The following is a 17,778-nucleotide window of genomic DNA, read 5'->3' as shown; positions in this document are numbered from 1 at the left end:
GATTAAAATACTATTATTGATCCCCATTTGATAAAGTAAGAACTTGAGTCAGAGAGGTAAGGAACCTGTGTAAGGCCACACATCTAAAAATGGTAGAGCAGGGATATAATCCCAGGCAGCCAGGCTTCAGATTCTATGGTGCTAACCCTTTCTCTCTGCCTCTGTGTGCTTGTGTACTCAGTTCTAAACATGCCTGTATGTCTACTGTCTATCAGAAAATATGCTGGGTATCAGATATTCAGGGTTAATAAGATGCTGATGTGGCCTTCAAGAAGACGTTGATCTACTACCTATCCGTCTGAATTACTTTTCTATACAAATTACCATACTAATTACCATAGCAGCTTAAAACAACACAAGTGCATTACCTCACAGTTCTATAGGTCAGAATTCCAGGGGACTTGGCTGGTTTCTATGCCCCAAGTGTCTTGAGGTGTCAAAAGGTTGGGCTTTTATCAAGAGGCTCTGAGAAAATCTGCTTCTCTGCACATTCAGATTGTTGGCAGAATTCAATTCCATTTGGCTGTAGGACTGAGGTCCCCATTTCCTTGCTGATGGTGGGTCAGGGGCCATCTTAAACACCTGGAGGCTGCCCAAATTCTCTGGTCCTCCATTTTCAAAGTCAGTAACAGTGGGTCAAGTCTTCTCACTCTTGAAATCTGTTCCCTTTAGCCTCATCTGTCCTCTGCCTCCCTTTTCCCCGCATCTTTTAGATTCTTTTGCCTTTCTCTTCCCTGATTACATTCAGACAACCTCAATCATCCAGGACAATCTTCCTATTTTAAAGTCAACGAGTTAGTAATTAGTAACCATAAATCCACCTTCAAATTCCTCTTGGAACACCTGGATTCAAGTTTGAATACTCAGAGGACAGGCATCTTAGAAGTACATCTTTAAAATTCTACCTATCACACCCTCACTTTGGTAACTATCAACATGTACCAACATCTTCTCTGGTGATGCTGCCTGGTACCCAGCAGAAGCTAGCATTTTGCAGGGACAGGAACATGGGATGAGTTGGGTATACCTCTACAGCATGAAGTACCAGCTATATAGGGTAGAAGTCTGGGTGGCCAATAACAAGGAAAAATCAGAAATGCACCCACGGAACTGGAAAGTAGTGTCAGTATAACTAAGGTTGAAATTTTGAAAGGTGGGAGAGTGCAGGAAAGCACAGAGGTCAAAGGCACAGCCCAATGGAATTCACTATTTTGCCCCAGCCTGATCATGATCAGGACCATTTTACCAACCACTGTCAGACTTCCCAAGGAAATTGGTCTGCCCCCCATGCAAGTGTTCTTCAGAGTTGTTAAAGATTGAAGAAGGCACACACAGGTTGCACTTCATTCTTATTTAGTCACTAATTTAGTGTAAACAAATAATTAAGGGATGAATAGGTAATCACAATGGAAGAGAGAAAACATTCCTCCCTCCAGGAGCCTTTCCTACCTGCACCGAGTGCCATGACACTTAGTACTGCCACTGTCACAATGCTTCTTTTTATATCACTTTTAAACATCCACCTTCTTTCCCAGATGACCTTATCTCTAGGGGGAGAGTGACATTTCTGTACTTGTAGCTCATTATCCCACACATTGTAAGCTCTCAACAAATATTTGCGAAATAAAGGAGTTTCAGAAGCCTGCCTTCCTAATCCAGGAGATACCTCTAGGTCAATTAATAGTACCAAAAGGCATGCCATCAGGTTCTCTTTCTCTTAATTTGTTCTCACTTTCCTCCTGGTCTCTACCTTTGTTTATCCTTTCAAGCATTAGCTATTGACACTTAGCCTTAACCTTCTTCATCATCATGACAGTTGGCTGGGCCATCAATATTACTTGGTTCAACTAGTTGCTACAGCATTAAAAAGATTTGGTCTCCCCTTCCCACCATTCTGGAAAAGGCTGAGTTTTTTTGACTAAATGCCATTTGCACTCACTATGCTGGAAGAAAAAGGTAGAATAGAACAAATCCACCATTTGTTTTTTTGGTTTATTTTTGTGTATTTGGACCCACACTTCCATGGTCCTGTTCATGTTCCACATTAACCATTTTCTGGTTATATACTTCTCCCCCAAAGTGGAATGTCCAGAAGTCCTGGTGGCATGGGACTGTCCCTACTTATGCCTGTCCTCCAGCATAGTTACAAATAGCACCCCATTTTACCCTCAAAAGTGTTCTTTTTGGGGCACCGTCATGCATTAGTCCAGTGAGAGCAACGTGCCCGATAAAAATACCAGAATACAAGGCCCCATCTTGTTTGCTGAGATTTTCAGGATTGTATTGTGAGAAAGAAAATGAAAATGCACTTTTCTAGATCTTGCCTTCCACCTGTCACATTTTTTTTTGTTCTTCTTTATGAAACTCTCAGATATCACCCCTCATTTCTCCCCTGCTTCTCAGATGCTATTTGTTCATCTGTAAATTTTCCCATTGTATCTTGATGGCCTGTCCATTTTCAGACTCTTAAATTCTCCTGCCACACACATATTGATATTTCATTATTTTTCTTATACTTTGGGACTATGAGTTTCTCTTTCATCTTTTTTTTCCTCTTTCATCTTTGTCTTGAATTAATACACCCTTCAGAAGGCTTCAGAAAAGTTGAACTATTAGATCTCATTTCTGAGTCCATTAGAACTTATTTTATTCTCTGACCCCTGGTGTTGGTCTAACTCTGCTTTTCACAGTTATTTTATCCTTTCAGCTCTGGTCCTTCTCCTCTCCTTTCTTAGGCTGATGAACTCCATTATTTTGTGATCAATTGCACTTCAATTACTTCAGCTTTTAGTGTCAGACTTTACATGGTCACACCCCATACCTCTTGTCTCTCCTTTGTAGGAATTTCACATCTGACCGACTTTGTGCGTATATCACCTGCCTTCTAATTCAGTTCAATTTTACTTCCAAGGATACCTACACATGCCCTAATTTTGATAAATATAGCCATGGCATCCTGGACATTGCGTTGGAGCAGGGGAGAATAATCGATAGATGATTATACCTTCACTGGAAGTCTGTCATGGGGACAAGAGGCTGGTGGATCCAATCTGGGTAAATTCAATCTGAAGTCACTGTGGTGGGTAGATACATGTATTTTAAAGGGACATAACCCACCACAGTTTCCTGGGAACATAAAACATTCCTCCACATTTCTCTTCATTCCTATAGTAAATAATCCAATGGCCGGTCAGAGAAATCCATTTCTGAGACTGTCTTTATGATAGGTGAGTGGTACCCGTAGTTGTACTGACAAAATTATCACCCCCTGTCCAGACAAACATGCAGACATATTTGTTTAAATACATGCATACTTCCCGGGGACTATGAACCATCAATGGAGGGGCAGCTGCCTCTAAAATATAGGCTTTCTATCCTGTCCAGTGTTCAAGGCACTAGCTTTTATCTTCCTCCATTTCTTATAATAGATTAAAATCCAGCAGTGTTTGAAGAAACCCTGACTGAGCAACATTGGGTTTTAGTAGTTGTTTTCAATTCTTTTTTGTATTTGTTTGAACAATCAGTACACACTTACTCTGTTTGAATATGTCAAAATCCAAATAGGAAAACAGAAACCACTACAGGTATTTCTAACAGAGAGGATTATTGGTTATGGTTATGTGCTGGAGATGCAAAATAGTTAGAACACATTACTAAAAGCCCAGGATCAGTTCCCACCAAGGGACTTTCCATGGGAGGATATGAGCTGCCTCCAGGGATCCCAGTGTCTAATCAAACCACTGCTACTGTCATACTGTCACCCTTTCCATGGCTTCCATCACCATCACTGCTGCTGGAATGGCTTCTCTCCTCATCTCCCATGCTTTCCCCACTGCAGAGCCCCCCCCCTCCCCAAGCTAAGCCCATCCTGAAGAACATTGGCAAAATTTAATATGTGGAGTCTCAGCCCTTGTAGGGTGAGCATAACTCAGAACAGTCTAAATGAAGCTGTAAATGAATAGTCAGTGACTTGTAAAATCTCTGTCTATAACCCCAATCCCATATTTTCTATTTTGTTTAAGAAAAGTGATATGGAATCCTAATCTCTAATTCCAGTGAAAGCAAAGTACCTCTAGCAGAGTGGGTTTGGGGGATCCATAGCTGCACCTACTCAGTCTCACTTTCCTCTTCAGCCATGGCCCTGTAGGAAATTCTCCGAGTCTCAGGGTCAACAGAGTCCAGTTTGAAAATATACCTACAATCTGTTTTTTGTTTTTGTTTTTGCTTTTTCATGTCATGAAAAGGATCTGAAAGGATGTAGAATTTGTTTTTTTAAAAGCAAAGAGGAGATGTGGACAATTTTCTTTTTATATAAACAAGATTTATTATAAGGACATAAGGGATTAGGAGAAACTCTTCAGCTTCTTTCACTGTGGTACGTAGTAGATGTTGGAAAAATGTATTTGCATGAATGAAGATCTCTGTTCATTTCTAAGATACGTGGTCACTCTAGGTCTCAGATATTCTGCTATTGTAATGCACATCTGGCCTGAGGGAGAATGAGAACAACAGCTCAATGTAGTTTGTTGTTCAGGTTGGCCCAAGGGCCCCTTACTTTCTCAAAAGGAGGTCATGAAGGGTTGGGTTGTTCTCTTAGGGTACAGAGGATGCCAGACCTGAAGATAATTCTCTTTCTATTCCAGGTCATTTCTGATTTCTACTGATTCAGGCCATAACCTCAGGGTAAATCGGGAAAGCTCAGGATTAAGTGAGTTTCCTTTGTGCTGTGTGGCAAAAAATATAGCAACATCATACAGAAAGATCCACTTAGGTCAGTTTTCATCAGAGAGCAGGAGCTTGGCAGACCTTTACATTGTTATGGATTCCTCTCCATGAAGGACTGGCAATATCACTGGTGATTAACTTGGCAACAAGGCAACACTGTGATCCTGGTCTCAAGCACAGTTCAAATACTACCTTTTTTATGCCATTATAAAACTATAAACATGGATTAACTGTCTTCCCCCATGTTCCTGTAATACTTGCACCAGACCCTTCTTATGTCCCATATACTGGGTTGAAATTATCTTAGTGCCTATCTCTATAACTAGGTCATTAAGTCATTGAAAGAAAGAAGCATCTTATTGTATATTGTATCCCTGGGGTAGAGTCTGTGCCTAACTGCCTCTTTTTAAAATAAAATAAGCCTTTGGGCTCAACTTAGTCACTCCCCAGAACAATTTTCTTCTGCTTTCATGTAATAGAATGTCAGCAGGACACATGTTGCTCAAAGAAAGATTGAATTTCCCAGCCTTTCTGTTACCTAACTGCAGCCATGACACTGAGGTAATGCTCATGCAATGTGAGGAGTGATGTGCTCCATTCTGGGGTCTCACTCTTCAAAGGATAGTGTGTTAGCCCCCCCGGGTTGTTTCCCTCACTACTGGCTGAAAGACAGTGAGACCAGGGCACTCACTTGGATCCACCTAACCAATGGAAGACATGTGTCAGGGAAGATGGAGCTTCTTTCCAGGCTACACTGCCCACTTTCCTCTGATTGCAACACGCAGGAGAAATAAGTTCCAATATTTTTTAAGCCACTGTATGTTGGGTCTCTTTGTTAATTTACATGCTAGTATAATTGAACACTATCATTCCAAATTTTGAATAAAAAAATTATCAACCAGGGATCCAACAGGAAACAATAATATACACAAAAATTAGAATAACTCAAGGAAGTTTTATCTATAAAATGATTATTATTTTTATAAGACATAAGACAGTGGTTGTAGGGGAATCAATGGGATAGTGCCTTGTGCAGTCTAATAGTGTCTGAGCTATCACCACTCCTAGGTCCGAAGAGGTGAGGTAAGGGAACAATCATTCAGCCCCTGATGGAAAGATGGTTATGAAGAGTTGGAACTCTTAAGTCAGAAACCCCTTGTCCTTCAGGCAAGAAACCTCTCACTCTTCTTCCTCACTTCTCTCTCCCCTAAGGCTGCCCTCTGAAGAATGGGAAGTCAATAGGAACCAGAGCACTCAGGAGCCCTATCAATGTGGACTGTAGGGCCAGCCTCTTGGGGCAGAGAGCAGCCTAGAGAAGGATGAAGACAGACAGCCTAAGAAGTAGTTCTGCTTTAAAAAAAATGCAGGAAATATAGGTACAGAGAGAATCCATTATGTTCTGCTTTTATGTCTTTATCTATATTGACACGTGGATTTTTAAAATAATTTCTAATAAGCTGCCTAATTAGAAACTCAGTGGGATTTATTTCCTCCTATTGCTGATAATGCAATGACAGATTCAATATATAATTCAGCAAACATTCCCTAGACATTCACTCTGTATCAGGTACAGGACTAACCAGTGGAGACCCGAGACTTGAGACTGGTCCCTCAGATGCTGACGGACTCAGCATATTTTCCACCTAATCTTTTCCAGCCATTCTACTCAGTGTATCCACGGTGGTTTGTGCCAACTTTTTAACAGTTTTCTTGAGAGCTGTGAAGCATGATGATATAGCTGTCCACATGTTTATTAAACTTATAGTTAGTAAATGCAGGTCTGTTGAGAGAGAACTTCGTGTTTGGCATTGACACACTGAAAACAATCAGCAAAGAACCATCATTACTGTAGCGGAGGCTTCAGAAGAAACTAAAAAGTACTCTAAGTGATATTACAATGGAAATTGTACAGGTCAGAGTTCTCAGCAGTAAGCAATAGAAACCGAATTTGACTATATTAATCAAAAGAGACTTCACCAGAGGGATATTGGGAATATACAGAATTGATGGAGCCTCAAGGATCAAGCATAAAACATAATGGGAAGAATCTAAATATATTAATTAGGTAGAGTGGAGACTCAGGTGCTCTTTATAATAAGGAAAAGCCCAAATACTGTGGAGTATGCTTTCTGGCCTTGATTTTTATTCACATATGAGTTAGGCTGGTCCATAGAGGTGGGGCAGCCCTTTCCACAACATCAATCAGGGATACAAGCCCCTTCCATTTTGTTGTTTGGCCATCCCCAAAGATAAAGCCCTTTTTTGCAAGGTCAGACCTTCATTGTTGGAAGACCTCATTTAAGTCTGCAGAAATGGACAAAGGAGAGCAAGGGCAAGGAAATGACCCAGGGATTAAACTCCTCACTTCTGCTCACATTCCATTGTCTGAAATGTGGTCATTTGATCCTACCTGGTATAAGCAAGGATAGAAACATAAGTCTATAGTTGTCAGTCATGTGCCCAGCTTACACTTGAACAAAATGAGTAAGAGGAGGGTGGGTACAGTGGGAGTGTTAGCTGTCTCAGCCACATCCAGAAAATTCTGAAGGATTAGCCTAGTCAGAGCCATAGCAAACGTCCTTCTGCAGAAATAGTTTGGTCCACGCAGGTCCATGACCACTGCCATGAGGCTGACCTCTTATTGCCTCCCATATATATATATATTTACAACCATCATTGAAAGTCTCAGAATCTCAGGAGAGACATATTGGCTTGCCCAAAATCAGCAAGTGTCCAACCACGGATACTCTGAAGCAGGAAGAGAGGGCATTTGTGCTTTCAAATTTCATTATGGGACCCAGTGCTAACACCACCAAAAATAACCACAATGAGAAGTTCCCCAAATTGGATGCCTAGAAGAGAGTCTTTGATATAAGAAAGCTGAAACCTGCTATAAAATATTTCATTATAAAGAGGCTCTTGCCTCAAAATTATCCCATTATTTTGCTTCCTTCACTTGTTCACTCATTCTACTTTTATGTATTTTCAACTGTGGCAGTTATTGGTGGCACGGTATGGAAAATATCCTTATGGGGCACCTGGGTGGCTCAGTTGGTTAAGTGTCTGACTCTTGATTTCAGCTCAGGTCATGATCTCAGGGTCTTGAGATCAAGTCCCATATTGGTCTCTACACATAGCACAGAGTCTGCTTGTCTCTCCCTCTGATCCTCCCTCCCACCCCCTTCCCTCTCTCCAATAAGTAAATAAAAAGGAAAAAAAGAAAATATCCTTATAAATTCTTGGCCAAAATTTCTGATTGCTATCAAAGGGGGAAAATAATGATTTCAGTGAATGATTGAGTATTCTTATTGACCTCATAGTTTCTAGCTCATGCCATGGAAATAACGTTCAGGTCCAGTTCCACAGCCGTAGAAAGAACATATCTTCAGCATCAGACTAACCTGGGTTTGACCCATATAATGTCATCTAGTCAAGCAAATTTCCCTCTTTGAATTTCATTTTCTCATCTATACAGTGTGATGATAATCTCACTATAGAGGGCTATTTTCAAAGCTAAACTAGAGCATGAATAACAACTGTTTGGAGTATGTTAGGCACTCAGCAATTATCAGTTTCATTCCCTACCATTTCCATCCCCTTGAAATGCTTCATTTAGTTGCCAAGATAATGTGATGTCTGCTTTAGGGATACAACATATATTCCAGTTAAAAGGCATCGTTTCTGGCCGGAAAACATATGGTCAACACACATGAATAACTTGAATTGCATAGGCAGTTTTCTAATGAGTACTTCTTCCTCGTCCAAATTACAGTTTAAGCCTGTCTGGAATTCTAAACAGCTAATAGCGTGAGATCTGATTTATTTTAAGAGGTGGGTCAGAGAATGTTGCAGAGATTACCCAACCAATTGGTATCCTAGTATAATTCTCAAAAAGCTAAAAGCATGACTCTCATGCAAACACAGAATAACTATGCCCCTAATGTTTTATTCAACTTATTAATTAAGGAAAGAACCAGTAAGATGATAAAGGTGGTTTGAAGCATCTTAGGAATGCTGATGTATATAGTAAATCAGTCAAAGGAATACTGAAATTAATTTGGTAATAGATATAAAATTAATTAATGCCCTATAGAGCAATAAAACTGTAACCTTTGAGATTATCTCTTTTATTGAAGACATCCTCAAGTTATCTTGTTACTTCTCAGTGTCTGGACTCTAACCAAAGAGTAAATAGCAAAGTCAAACAAATGTTCATTCCCCAAATGATTAAATAACCCATGCCTGAGCCTATTAAACAACATGCCAATATAATATTGAAAGGACATGGACTTTTTGCTTTATTCCCAGGTTTTAGATAATTTTTCTTAATAACAATAAGGCCATTGTTAATTGGCTATAGCACCTTACTAACAGCCTTATTTGGGTTATTAAAAAAAATCAGTTGCACACATAACTGCTTCCAACTTTGAAATTAACTCATGGAATAATGGTCAAAATATCATATTTACTACTCAAATTGTTTTCTTAAGAGATTCAACAACTCTTTTCTCTTTCCTCTTTTTCTTTTTTTTTTTAAAGATTTTATTTATATATTCATGAGAGACACACAGAGAGAGGCAGAGGCATATAGGCAGAGGGAGAAACAGGCTTTCTGTGGGGAGCCTGATGCAGGACTCGAATCTAGGATCCCGGGATCATGACCTGAGCTGAAGGCAGATGCTCAACCACTGAGCCACTCACGTGCCCCTCTTCCTCTCTTTTTCTTAATTAAAATTTCATAATTCATTTTTAAAAATGGTACATAGGCAATAGACTTTTGAATAATAACAGAAAATATTAAACTCTGTAAAGTTTTCATAGAGTAACCCCAAGAAGTTATGTGCAAGAAAGCTTTCATTTGGCCGATAAGACCACAGAAATCATTGCAAACAAAGGTAAGGATGCATTTAAGGTTCACATTCTTTTAAATAAACAAGGAATTCAGATTTTAAATGACAACCAAACTGTCTGGGTAGCTCCCGGGCTGGCCTGAGGCAAAACTCTAAAATCTGCAAAGTGTGATTTTTGTGTTCTCTCTTCCTTTTCCTGGCTCCTCTCCACTTTCTCCTGCCCATCTGTCCGTGACAATATCCACTCATCTTGGCTATTCAGTCTAATCTCCCATGATACTCTGCTCTGGACTGCCCTTTCTAGCAAGTGCCTCAGACATGGGAATATTCCCATCTCAGAAAATAAGAAATTCCTCTGTTCCTGTATATTTAATTCATTGTACAGGCACAAATTCTTCTGGAAGTGATTTCTGCTAAATATAAGAAACTTCCTGGGGCTGACTTGTCAATATGCTTTCCATCAAATGTAGTAATATGTGTAGATATTGTGTAGGTATAATTTACCTCATATTTGATGATTTGATGATAAATAAAGGGCAATCAATACTATGCCTATGTGGAGGCGGGCTTCCTCAAGATTCCCTTAATCAAATCAAACCCATAGCAGCCCTATTGGATGGCCCTCATTGACTGATGGACTGCCTGTGCTATCTCCACCTTTATTAATGAAAAAATCTCCACCTTTATTAATGAAATCTTTTCTATGCCATGTGTCATCTATTAGGTCAAATATCTTCTTTTTTTCTTTTATCTTCTCAGACGTCAAAGAATGGATGGATAGAAAAATCTTTCTATTAGAGAAGTAACTTGTAAAGGTCACTTAATAATGATGAAAATGTGGGGAAATCTCTGGGGTGAAATTCTTACTACATTTCACAACTAATGCACCTAGCATGGACCCATGCATGCGTGTAGTGTTTGGTGCTTTCTGTTTTCTCATTTTGAAATGTTCCATGTGTTTTATTCATGTCAAGCAGAAGTAAAATTCTATTTAAGTAAACTCATGACTATGTCATAAGCATAAGTTGTTTCAAATTAAAAAAAAGTTGATTAAATATCTAGTATATAAAGCACTCTAGGTATTGAAAAAGTACAAACGTATAATGCACCAGAGGTTCCCAAACTTTCTTGGTTCACAGCATCTTTGGTGTTTCATTAGGTTTTGTCACAGCACTCACTGAGGGAAAAGAAATAAATAACTGAAAATTTAATGTATAAAGAAATTAGGTCTTACCAACTTATTAACTCTTTTAACAAGTTAATAGGCATCGAAAAATAATAACATTGAAAGAAAACAATATTGTTAAACTTTATTTGTATTTACTAATGGGATGTATATACCTGTTGAACACAGCACAAATTCCCAGATATTAGGATCAGATTACACTGCTACTTTTATTGAAATAAGGGTATTGATTCCCCATATAAATTTTCTTATGTTTTTTTTTCAAAGTTTTATTTTATTTCTTTGCAAGAGAGAGAGTGTGTGTGTGAATGGGGGTTGGGGAAGACGGAAGGAATCTCCAAGTGGACTCCCCTGCGTGCAGAGTCCCCATTAGGCTTGATCCTACACCCTGAGACCATGACCTGAGCCAAAATCAAGAGTCAGAAGCTCAACTGACTGAGCCACCCAAGTGACTCGTTTTTTGTTTTTTTTTTTGTTTTTTGTTTTTTTGTGGGTTTTTTTTTTGGTATTTTTTTTTACCACCACAGTCATCAAAAACTCAGGGTCACAAATTGTGACCTCATGAAAAAGAATATAGTGTGATCTAGTATGGAAATTATCAACTACCTCCAGCTTGCAGTTCATGCAGTGGCCAACAGATGTCAACTCTAGCTGCTTCCCTAGAAAATTTAAGCTATGCAGCACCATGCCTAGAAAGTCACTGGAGTACAACAGTGCAGTCTGGGAACCGTGCTAATATATACCACTATATTTATTCCTAAAGAATTTACAACTTACTAAATATATTAATATTCTCAGTATCTATCATGAAAATAAAAAATACACTATTTAACACCAGCATTTGGAAAAATCAAGTTTGGCTCTAAAAAAAAATGAAAAATAAATTTTAAGAAGAAAGTTGACACTTAGGTAGCATTTATTCAGGTAAGGATGGAGACTAGAGGAATTGTCATGCCAGAGCCGCAGATCATTCTGAATGTGCTGATGCAGGGTATGAGCAAGATGCTGTGGATGAAAGGTAAGTATAATAACCTTAGGGATGTTCATATATCTTCTAGTAAAGGAGGCAGAGCAAGTTGTCTACTCTGGTATAGAATGTGCAGCATGGGAGATGGAGAGTGGGAAGGAGTTATCAAACAAAACCAAAGCTAAAATACAGATCCAGCCATATTTAGAATATCTTCCAGGGCTGTATAAGAAATTGGTATACATTAAAAAATAATCTAGATCTCTCATACTATCATTACTAATAAACTAGTGAGAAATATCAACCACTTCTCTTACTCAATATGTGACAATGAAAATTACCCAAAGCAGATTTCATTTCCTTTAACATGGACCTATCAGATTAATGAGCAAAATTACCCAACTAGATGAGCAAAACATCTTGAAATTAAAGAGAAAAATCCTTCTTCCATTTTTATTTCCCAAATGAATCAAATTTCCCAAAGTATTGCTGCCTACCTTTTGCCAAACCAGAATAAATTTATAAGTTCTGGCATAATAAAGCATAATAATAATTTTACCCAGACCTTTTTAAAAGTTCTTGGGTAACACTAGCATAATTTATAATTTAGCAGCTACTGGTTGATACAGTTTTAAGCTTAAATAAAAATTATTATGCTCATATATCTAAACTTTTACTGAGACTTATCAGAAACCCACATGGCCTGGCAATATATACATACTGAGCAAGAAATTAAAGTAATCCACAAAATATTATAGCACTTCATTAAGAAGAGCCCCCCAAGGTATTATCAACAATTCATCAGCCACATTGTAATCCACAATAATCATGACAAATATTTTAGTATTATCGTCTTAAAGAAGATGTTCTTTTTTTTTTTTAAAGATTTTAGTATTTATTCATGAAAAACACACACAGAGAGGCAGAGACATAGGCGGGAGGAGAACCAGGCTCCATGCAAGGACCCTGTTGCAGGACCTGATCCCAGGACCCCAGGATCACAACCTGAGCCAAATGCAGATGTTCAACTGCTGAGCTACCCGGGTGCCCCAGAAGATGAAGTTCTTGATGGACTAAAGACTTCCAAAATATTATAGTGAAAAGATGTCCATAGAAATCCCAACACTGGCCTTCGGTGTCCTGAGTCTAAAAACAGGCTGGAGCCTCATTTGTAGCAAACACCCTCATTACTAGGATATGTATGAATCATTTAAAATTACAAATAGAGAGTGAGATCAATCACCACAAACAACTATAAAGGTCTTATTGATTACACTGCTTTTACTGATGAGGAAACAGGGGCAGAGAATGTAAGCAATGACTGAAGATCATGGTCTTTAAAAGCTATTCATCTCTAATCTAGGATTTCTGACTCATTTTATATGCTTTCTAATAAATATCTTGCCACAGATGAAACAGATGATGGACCACCATATGTGATTTGAAAAGCTCTATCATGTTTTCTAGCCAATAAATACACCCTTCCTCCCCTGCTAGGAGCCCAAAGGTCTGCCATCCGGGCCATTTTCTTGGGTTAAATCGTTAGATACCTTTCAAAATGAAAATGTTAACTTGGTTGGAGATAATATATGTGCACACTTTTAACACATTTCCTGACATATAGAAAGCATTCAATAAATGCTTGTTATTACTTTTTAATGACTACATTAACACTCAATCTATTAGTAAGGAGTCATTTGTCAAATTAACTGTCATTTAGTAGAGTAGAATCAGAGAGAACAGGACAAGAAGAGATAAATTTGGGGATGGGGGAGGGAAAAAAAGAGTCTGTCCCAAATTGAACACTGACTCAGAGACTCTGGCACATAGGTTGCTGCAATTTTAATATTGATGTTGTTAAGGAGAAGAGAAGGGTATGCAAACATGCTTTACCTTCTTCAGATTTTTTCTTTGGGGCAACCATAAAGATAATTTTTATCCTTTTGTGTGCTTTTCTTTTCAGAATCTTCGTGTTGGCAATCTGCTCTTCAGCTGCTGGCTAGATGTTACACAGAGTGGCAATTGGAAGGCATTGTTAAAATTGAAAGAAAACATAAGAATCACGCCACTAGGTGCTGAATTCTGGTATTCCATTGGATCATCTATGGTAACTTTAAGGATTTTAAAATGTCACCTTGAGAAGCTGGATGTGAAGCTTTGTGTGTATTTGCCTTTGCCCTTTTTTCCATTCAATGTAACTGCTTAAGTTTCCATTAACTCTCTCTCAGATAACATTTTCTAAGGGAAGTTCATAATCTGTCTTCAGCTATAATGTCTTCCATAGCTTGCAATTCCTCACCCCCAACTGTCAGGGCCATCTGCACTCGCTCTCTTCCCAAGGAAGGGTCCTTTGTGCCAAGTCTTTCTCCCCCACTTCCACGCCTTACTCCATGGAAAGAACACACAGATATAACTCTGAATTGGCAGGCAACTTTAAAACACTAGAGTTTATAATAACTCTAGATAATATGTTCCAAATCTGGTATATTTTAAATTAGATAGAGCCAGAAGAACTACTGATGAGTCATATAACAGAGAACCATACCTTTCACCAGGTCAAATCTCCTGCAGACCCAACACTACAGAGACAAACTTTATAAATAATGAATGACGTGATCACCTCAGGGAATATTACTGAATTCTTCTTATGAAGTTCAAGTAAATAAATCCTTTTCCAAAAGGCTCTGCTTACTAACTTTAAGAATTATACACTCATAGAGAATATGTCCTTTTATCCCTGAAAAGATTATGTGTAGTTCAGAATTGTCATCGTCTCTCTACTTCCTCCTCAAATCCATCCCACCTCCGAGGGCTTTTAATATTTACTTTATCACAATAGAATATGTATCATGTCAATAGCCGTACATAACGCATTAAGGTTGCTGACTTTATTTAGAAATCAAATATCTCAGCGCAGAAATTTTATTCTCAATGACCACCCAGAGTATAAAGGAAAGGGAACAATTTCTAAAGTCAAGAATCTTATTCAGAGATTCCTAAGTTTGACTGCACATTGGAATCATCTGAGAAACTTTAAAGAGTGCAAATGCTCAGATCCCTCCCTGAGAGATCCCAATGCAAATAGACAAGGGTATGGCCTGACCATATAGATTTCTACAAGCTCCTTGGTGATTCTTACATGTGGCCAAAGTTGAGAGCCACTACTTTAGAGGGAAGGACCTCCGCTAAATGTTTCACTCCCAGTGGTGCAGTAACATACCAGGCCATCATTGGCATACTGCATGGACTAACGATGCATGAATAGTGAAGATGTGACCTACTGTGGGCCAGCAGCTGTGCTAAATAGGTTTCATTGCCTCATTTCACTTTCAAGATAATCCTATAAAGATAACGTTAAACTGCCATTTTTCAAATAGTGAAAGTAGTATGTTCCTGTCAAGATGATGAACTAGTCAAGATGAAGAACTGTCGGTTGCTTCCCCTCAAAATAAACCCCGGAGAAATGAGTGAAGCAAGAAGGGAGCATCAATATAAAGAACAAATGACAAAATTGTCAGAAGCTCTTGGGGAACTTGAGGTTCTTGTGAGCTGGAGGATGTCTATGGAAGACCAAATGGGAGGGGCTATGCTGTGGTCTGGAGCAGAGGGTGGAGAGTGGGCAGAGGGAGGAAAGTTTGGAGCATGTTCAGTTCTGCTCTTGCCTCTTCAGCAAATGTTCACCCATACACTCACTCCAGAGGGGCAGTCATTGACTACCTCTCACTCTGGGGATTGACAGCCACCAGTGTCCATAGAATAAGAACAGAGCAGGACAAAGACCTTGTTGGGATGATGCATTGATGAAACCGATCTTTGTGGCTAGTCACCCTTGACCCTGTGTTTCTCCATCTTCGAACTTCCAGATTTATAGGAAAGGATATTGTACCTCCCAATGATGAATCTTTTCTTTTTAGATTTATTTTTATTTATTTGAGAGACAGGGGGAGTGCACGTGCATGAGTAGGGGGAAAGAATCTTCAAGCAGTCTCCCCAATGAGCATGGAGCCTGACACAGGGCTCAATCTTAACCACCAATGAGATCACAACCAGAGCCAAAACCAAGATTTGGAGGCTTACCCAACTGAGCCACCCAGGCACCCCAATGCTGATTTTTTTTCTTTTTTTAAATTTAAATTCAATTAGCCAACATATCATTGGTTTCAGATGTACTTTTCAATGATTGCTTATTACACCCAGTGCTCATTACATCACGTGCCCTCTTTAATGTCCATCATCCCAGTTACCCCATTCCTCCACCCACTGCCCCCCCCAGCCACTCTCAGTTTGATTCCTCTAGTTAAGAGTCATGGTTCATGGTTTTTCTCCCCACCTGATGACTTCGCATTAAGTTTTCCCTCTCTTCCCCTATGATCCTCTGTGCTGTTTCTTATATTCCACATATGAGAGAAACCATATTATTATTACCTTTTTCTAACTGACTTTTTTTGATCAGCATAATACGCTCCGGTTCCATCCACATCAATCCTTTCTGATGGCTGAAAAATAATATTCCTGTGTGTGTGTGTGTGTGTGTGTGTGTGTATACATCATATGTTCTTTACCCATTCATCTGTTAATGGGCATCCTGGTTCTTTCCACAGTTTGGTTATTGTGCACATGGCTGTTCTGAATCTTTTTTGGAAGCCAAATGTGTATTTCTTATACAAGTAGAAGCCCCATGGTCTGACAGCAAATGAGTATTGTCAAAAGTGGCCAGTGATGACCACATCTTAGCCCATCTTCTTTACTTAGACTAAGGATTCTTGACCTGGAATTCAGATAATTCTCTTTATTGATAAATATGGAAAACTACCATAGTGTCAGTTGTGGCTTTGTCACCAATTTAATTACAGATATTTTCTTATCACATTATAGTTATTGCACATATTCTAAAATAGCCTTTTATATTCACTGATCCTTCAAAATTATGACAATCATTTATTAAAGGCAATACTAGATTTTATCATTTAATCCATTAACAAGACAATATAATTATAACACAATGTTTTAATATTTTATAACTTAATTTCAATGTGATTGTTTTCATTTGCATTTGCATTTTGTGCTTTTCAAAATGACATCCTAAAAAGGGTTTCACAGGCTTTCCCAGGTTGCCAAAGGGGTCTATGGCCAAAGAGGGTTGAGAAAGTCCTGATTTAATTTCACTGGAAGGAATCTGGAGAGCCTCTGTATCTTCCATGATACACATTACAGGACTATATCAGAATGGTGAATTGACATTCAGAATTTGCTCATGGCTCTTCCAAATTTGCATTACTATAGCAGAGACTAGAATTCTATGAACTTATACTGCCCAGACTTCAGCAAATTTGCTGGGTTATAACATATGTATATGCATGCATATGTATATATTTCTATGCCCTCAATAAATTATATCTGTATATCTCTGATGATGCATGTGTGCAGGTGTATACACACACACACATACACATACACCTTTCCAGAGTGAGCCTACCCATCTATCCTTCCACCAGTAGTGCTTGAGGGTGCTAAACCGCTATCACATGGAATTATCCAGTTTCCTAATTTCTGCCAATTCAACAGGAGAATTGGAAGCAATATTCCTGTGTCCATAACTGGGGGAGTGGAGAGATACAATATAGTGGAGGCATACAATGCAATAAAAAGTAGATTTCTACACAGAGAACAAAAGTAGAACTTTGAGAACATGAGAGACTCCTAACTCTGGAAAACAAACAAGGGGTAGTTGAAGGGGAGGGGGGTGGGGGGATAGGGTGACTGGGTAACGGACACTGAGGGGGGCACTGGACGGGATGAGCACTGGGTGTTATACTATATGTTGGCAAATTGAACTCCAATAAAAAAAATAAAAAAAAAAAACCTCAAAGTATTGAGTGGAAAAGATAAAGTAATGAGATGTATTGCACAATATAATTTAGAGAAATTAGAACTTTATACAAAGCAATAAAACATGTTCTACAAGAACACATACAAATAAAATGATACACATCATATCAAAACACATTAAAATATTCACCTATGGGAAGAAAGAGTAATAGAACTGAGTG

This window comes from Nyctereutes procyonoides, unplaced genomic scaffold, assembly GCF_905146905.1.
Source record: "Nyctereutes procyonoides isolate TBG_1078 unplaced genomic scaffold, NYPRO_anot_genome, whole genome shotgun sequence".
Taxonomy (NCBI): Eukaryota; Metazoa; Chordata; class Mammalia; order Carnivora; family Canidae; genus Nyctereutes; species Nyctereutes procyonoides.
This window is presented reverse-complemented; position numbering follows the sequence as displayed.